Here is a 6,208-nt window from a genome sequence, read left to right as displayed (position 1 = left end):
ACAACTTAAAAATGGAGAAGTTTATTGGGCCGTGGTTCCAGAGGGATATGGTCCCTGATGGCAGAGCAGAGATAGCAGGCAGCACCCAGCTGAAACAGCATTTGAGAACTGCAAGCAGGAGGCAGAAAACACACTGGGAATGGCAGGTGATTTTGAAAACCCAGTGCCAGGGGTTGGGGATTTAGCTCAGTGGTAGAGTGCTTGCCTAGCAAGCACAAGGCCCTGGGTTTGGTCCCCAGTTCCGAAAAAAAAGAAAAGAAAAAAAAAAAAAACTCAGTGCCTGCCCCCAGTGACACACCTCTTCCAACAAGGCCACACCTCCTAATCCATCCCAAAACGTTCCACTAACCACGGACTAAGTATTCAAATATGAGTCTGTGGGGAACAGTCTCACCCAAACTGTCACAGACGAATGAAGAAAAACCTTGAATTAATTTTCACGAGTGAAAACATAGTCCAAGAATGGAGTTCTGGGAGGAGGACTCTGAGTGCTGGGGGGAAAACTCCAAAAAAAACCCAAGAGTCAGATTATCCATTATCTTATTATTGTCGTGTAATGATTCCAGGCAACGCCTGTCTTTGTGGTTGCACACAGCTTGAATTTGTGTGAACTTTCCTCACGTGACCTTGCTTAACCCTCAGAGTACAAACTGGCCGATGCTCGAAATAAAACTGGCTATTATTCCATGAGACTTTAGTCGCCTCATTTTTAGGTTCTTCCCTCCCATATCCTCCTACCTCTAGAACTGTGGTTCCGTGATGAACATAGATACAAAAATGCTCGATAAAATACTTACGAAACTGCTGGTGACACATGCCTTTCATACCAGCACTCGAGGAGGCTGAGGCAGGTGGATCGTTATAAGTCGTAGGCTAGACTGATCTACACAGTGAGCTCCAGGGCAGCCAGAACCACATAGCGAGAGCCTGCCTAAAAATCAATTAATTACTACTAATAAAAAATAATAAAATTAAATTTTAAAAGTTAAAATCAATACAGAGGCTTCTCAAAAGACTAAATTTAGAACTACTATAAGACCCAAATATATCACTCCTGGGCATACATCAAAGATCTCTATATCCTACCACAGAGACACTTACATGGCCATGTCTGTTGTTACTGCTCTAATCACAAAAGCAAGGAAGTATACTCAGCCCAGATGTTCATCAGCTGATTAGTGAATAATCAAAATAAAGATATGGGATGTATACACGATAGAATTTTATTTCCCCATAAAGTGGTTAGAATTGGGCAGGGGTTGGGGAGACCAAGTCCATGACTGTCTGATTAAGGCAAGCTATGTTTGGAACTGCCCAGCCAGCGACTCTTCTTCCAAAGTCAGGATTTCAGAGAGCAGACACTCACTGGCTTTTGAGGTCTCTTTTTTGAGGAAGGGTTAGGTTTGATAGAAAACAGTTGTCAAAATAATTGGCTATTAGCAGTCACTACAGACAGACCAACCATAAGGCCCTGTAAGGTCTATCTGTAACTATTTTCCTTCTTTTTATCTCATTTTTCCACCACTACCACCACCTCCTCCTCCTCCTCTTCCTCCTCTTCCTCCTCTTCCTCTTCCTCCTCCTCTTCCTCTTCCTCCTCCTCTTCCTCTTCCTCCTCCTCTTCCTCTTCCTCCTCTATCCTCTTCCTCCCCTTCCTCTTCCTCCTCTTCCTCCTCCTCCTCTTCCTCCTCCTCTTCCTCCTCCTCCTCTTCCTCTTCCTCCTCCTCCTCTTCCTCCTCTTCCTCCTCCTCCTCTATCCTCCTCCTCTTCCTCCTCTTCCTCCTCCTCTGCCTCCTCCTCCTCTTCCTCTTCCTCCTCTATCCTCTTCCTCCCCCTCCTCTTCCTCTTCCTCCTCTTCCTCTTCCTCCTCTATCCTCTTCCTCCTTCTCCTCCTCCTCTTCCTCTTCCTCCTTCTCCTCCTCCTCTTCCTCTTCCTCCTTCTCATCCTCCTCCTCCTCCTCCTCCTCCTCTTCCTCCTCTTCCTCCTTCTCCTCCCCAGTTCATTCTTCCCTTTCTTTCCTTGACTTTCTCCCTCTTTCTCTACTTCTCTTCTTCCTCCTCCTCTCTTCTTCCTTCTCCTTCCCTACTTGGCTTTCTCCCTCCTCCTCTTCCTCCTCCTCTTTCTCCTCTGATCCTGACATGATCCCGGACATGCTCTCCCCAACACCTTGAGCTTCTTACTGTTTCTCAGAGGCACCCTTCCCCCTCGCCATGGAATTGACTTACATTGATAAACATGCCGGCTTAGCTCAAATAGCCAGGCTTTCTAGCTCCTCTCCACCTTCCTCCCTGGACCAGGTGTTGGGGTTTACAGCTTACTTGCCCTGCAGTCTTCCTATTAAACTCTAATAAAACTGCCTTCAAGCTTTCTTCTGAGCCCATTCTTAAATTCTTTTACTAATGAAACTAAGAACTCTGAGAAGGACCCCCAATTTCCCTGGTAACACTACCCATCCTGAAAGTACTGCCTTAAAGAGGAAGAAACAGGGAATTACTTATTATGAGCACCTACTAAGACAAAGCGATGTTTGTTACAAGCAATCCGCTACACAGATAGCAAAGACAGAAGGAAATCTCACCTTTTAATGTTATCAGCCAAAACCAGTGACACACTTTCCAAGACAAATGAAAATAGTCCTGAAATAAAAAGATTTGAAAACACTGTTTGACATCACACAGCTCATCCCATATCCCCTTGGTAATTGGGGTGACCATCTAAAGTGCCTTTAATCCAAAGGAATAATACATTTTTTCTCATCTCTGGAGTCAGATGTGAGACAAAATCAGGCTTCTTCCCTCCCAGGGAATTTGGAAGATAAGATACAGCCTTCTCTACTGACTATATTTCAAAGCCAAGGCTCCCAGCTTTCTGTGAGAACATCCCCAGGGAGTAAAACTGACAGGAGATTTTAAATGAGCTTCATACAGGTTTCTACACATCTCCAAAGAGCATGCAGAGAATGAGCATTGACAGGTGTTCAGAAATGAAAATGAAGAAAATCTCACCTTCCTTTTGCATCTCAGGGAATCATTTTATGTCTATCTGTCTGTCTGTCTATCATCTGTCTGTCTGTCTATCTGTCTGCTTATCTCTGTGTCTATGTATCTATGTATCTATGTATCTATCTATGTATCTATGTATGTAAGTATGTATCTATCATCTATCTATCTATCTATCTATCTATCTATCTATCTATCTGTATTTACCGTGTGCAGCCATAGAGTACACAGGTGTGATTGTGTGTACACAGTCCTGTTACAAACATACAACTTAAATTTCATTAAAAATGTTAAATCTTAGTCAGGCAGTGATGGTGCACACCTTTAAGCCCAGCAGGGGCAGATGGATCTCTGTGTTCAAAGCTAACCTGGTCTACAGAGTGAGATCCAGCATAGCCTGGATTACACAAAGAAACCCTGTCTCAAAAGACAAAAAAAAAAAAAAAAAAAAAGAAAAGAAAAGAAAAAAAAGAAAAAGAAAAAGAAAAAAGCTAAATCTTATTTACGAGAGAGAGAGAGAGAGAGAGAGAGAGAGAGAGAGAGAGAGAGAGAGGTGTGCGCGGTGATCAGAGGACACCTTTGAGATCAAGTCATCTGGTTCATTCAGCAAGGGAGCCGCTGAGCCACCTAACAGGCCAAAATTTCATGTAAAATTTCAACATCATAAAGTATTAGTATTCTTTCAATTTTCTTCAAAACGCTACAAATTTTAAAAGTTGTTCTTATTTTGCAAGCTGTCTTTGAAAGAAACAGTGTAGTGGGAGTGGAGAGATGGCCCAGCTACTGAGAGAACTGGCTTATCTTTCAAAGGACCTGGGTTCACCAGTACCCACATGCGGCTCACAGCTCTCTGTAGCTCCAGTCTCCTCTTCTGAACTTCTAGGGTACCAGGCATGCATATAGTACACAGGCCTACATGCGGGGAAAATACCTACATATATAATATAAAATAATAAAATAAAACTGTACTTGGCACCTCTGGGCTCGTCACTGATGAGGGTGCAGACTTCCTCAATGCCCATGCCTAAAAATTATGATCTTGCCATTGTCTTGGTAAGTTGCACTCCTTTTTGGTTTTGTCCATATTTTCATCAGACAACACATTTAATTCTCTAAATTCATTTCCTAGGGGTGATATAACAAAGCCAATAAACTGCTTAACTCAAATCAACAAATATAGATTTTTCCGTCATCCTGGAGTCTGGAATTTGAAACTAAGATGTTAGTAGGGTTGGTTCCTTCAAGAAGACCAAGGAAGAAACTCCTCTGCCTCTGTTTTACACAGTTCTGGGCACATTTTGGCTTCTAGTTTATCACTTCAGACTCTGTCTCCTGTGTCACAAGCTGACTTGATTCCCCAGTGTCTGCACAAACCTCCATGTGCACAGACTTCCTCCTCTTCATTCTCCTCCTTCCCCCCCTCTCCCTCCTCCTTCTCCACCACCACCTCTTCCTCCTCCTCATTTCTGTTTTTTTTTTTTGTTTTGTTTTTTGAGACAGAGTCTCTCTGTGTAGCCCCAGCTGTCCTGGAACTCACTCTATAGACCAGGCTGGTTTTAAACACAGAGATCCTCCTGCCTCTGCCTCCTGAGTGCTGGGATTAAAGGTGTGTGCAACCATTACCTAGTAATTTCCTTTTTCTTAAAGACTCTGGTCACTGGGTTAGGGCTCAACTAAATCCAGTGTAATCTCAACTTTATTACAGTGACAATGACAAACACTTATGTGAATGCATATGTGGTGTCTTAGGCTTTCTATTTCTGCATGACCAAAAGCAACTTGGGAAGGAAAGGATTTATTTCATCTTGCACTTGTGGGTAACAGCTGACCACTGAAGGAAGTCAGGGCAGTGGTCATGGAGGGGTGCTGTTTACTGGCTTGCTCCTCACAGCTTGCTCATCTTGCGTTCTTACGTAGCTCAGGACTACCTGCCCAGGGAAGACACTGACTACAATGAACTGGATCCTTCCATATTAATCATTAACCAAGAAAATACCCCACAAGCCAACCTAGTGGGACATTTTCTCAACTGAAGTTATGCCAAGTATATACAAAAGTATGAACATGTGTTCAGCTGTTTAAGCCCCGTGTGGAAGCCAGAGGACGGCATCAAGTGTCTTCCACTATGGCTCCCCACATTTCTCTTTGAGACAGGGTCTCTCATCAAATCTGAGGCTCACAGTTTTAGCTAGGCTGGCTGGCCAGGAACTCCAGGATCTGCAGGATCTCCCCCATCTCCAGCTTTGAGAATACAGACGCACATAGCCACTCCTGGCTTTTATGTGAATGCTGAGATTTGAACTCAGTTCCCTGGGTTTTAGAGCAAGTTCTTATCCACTGAACCACCTCCCTAGATTCTATTACTGGCAAAGTTTGTATGTCCAAATAAAATCATATTCACAAGGTGAGAGTCATAATTTCAACACACTGGTTTGAAACTGTGAGTTCATGAGCAGTCTGGTCTCTACAGTGAATTCCGGAATACACAGAAAACCCTGCCTCAAAAAAAAATACAAATAAACAAATAAACATTTCTGGTTTTCCACAGTGTCAGAATTTACTGACTAGCTAATTCATAAAGTTTGGTGGTTTCATTGGTAGCAATTTGCCAGAGGTCCCTGCTTTCCTTGATAGCTCTGACTGAAGCAAACACAGGATCTTTTATTGATGACTTAATAGTGCTCACGCAGTAAATCTATCACTTATCTATCTTACAGAGATCCCCCTGCCTCTGGCTCCTAGCGCTGGGACTAAAGGCATGTGCCACCATGCCAGCTTAGACTGTGGAAATGTATTTGTTGGTGTTTCTAGTGTGAGACAAATTATATCTTCCAAAACAGCATGTTGAAGTTCCTCATGTATCTATCTATCTATCTATCTATCTATCTATCTATCTATCTATCTATCTATATCTGTCTACCATTTGTGTATTTATCATCTATATCTATCATCTATCAATCAATCAATCTATCATATATATATTATATATATAATCTATCTATCGTCTATCTATAGGTTACAGAGACTTTGAAGGGCTAAAGAATGGACGAATGTCAAAGAAGCCTGAGAAGCCAGAGCTGGGGCACTGACAGAAATGTAAAAAGTCTGTGGGGCTGAGGGATACCAGCTGGAGTCTCTGGAGAGGCTCTACACAGCATTGTCAGGCTGCTCAGTCTGAGTTGAGCTCTAGAGTTGAGTCCAGCTGCAG

General features: G+C 43.0%; 1 pseudogene; it reads right to left on the bottom strand.

Moving 5' to 3' along the window:
• The window catches only part of Casp6-ps1 (caspase 6, pseudogene 1), a 5,513-nt pseudogene extending 1,491 nt beyond the window's left edge, over positions 1-4,022 (bottom strand).
• Positions 4,023-6,208: the final 2,186 nt, after the last annotated feature.

The sequence above is a fragment of the Rattus norvegicus genome, chromosome 11, assembly GCF_036323735.1.
Source record: "Rattus norvegicus strain BN/NHsdMcwi chromosome 11, GRCr8, whole genome shotgun sequence".
NCBI classification, from domain to species: Eukaryota; Metazoa; Chordata; class Mammalia; order Rodentia; family Muridae; genus Rattus; species Rattus norvegicus.
Note: the sequence above shows the minus strand (reverse complement) of the source record. Positions and strands in the feature narration are given on the sequence as shown.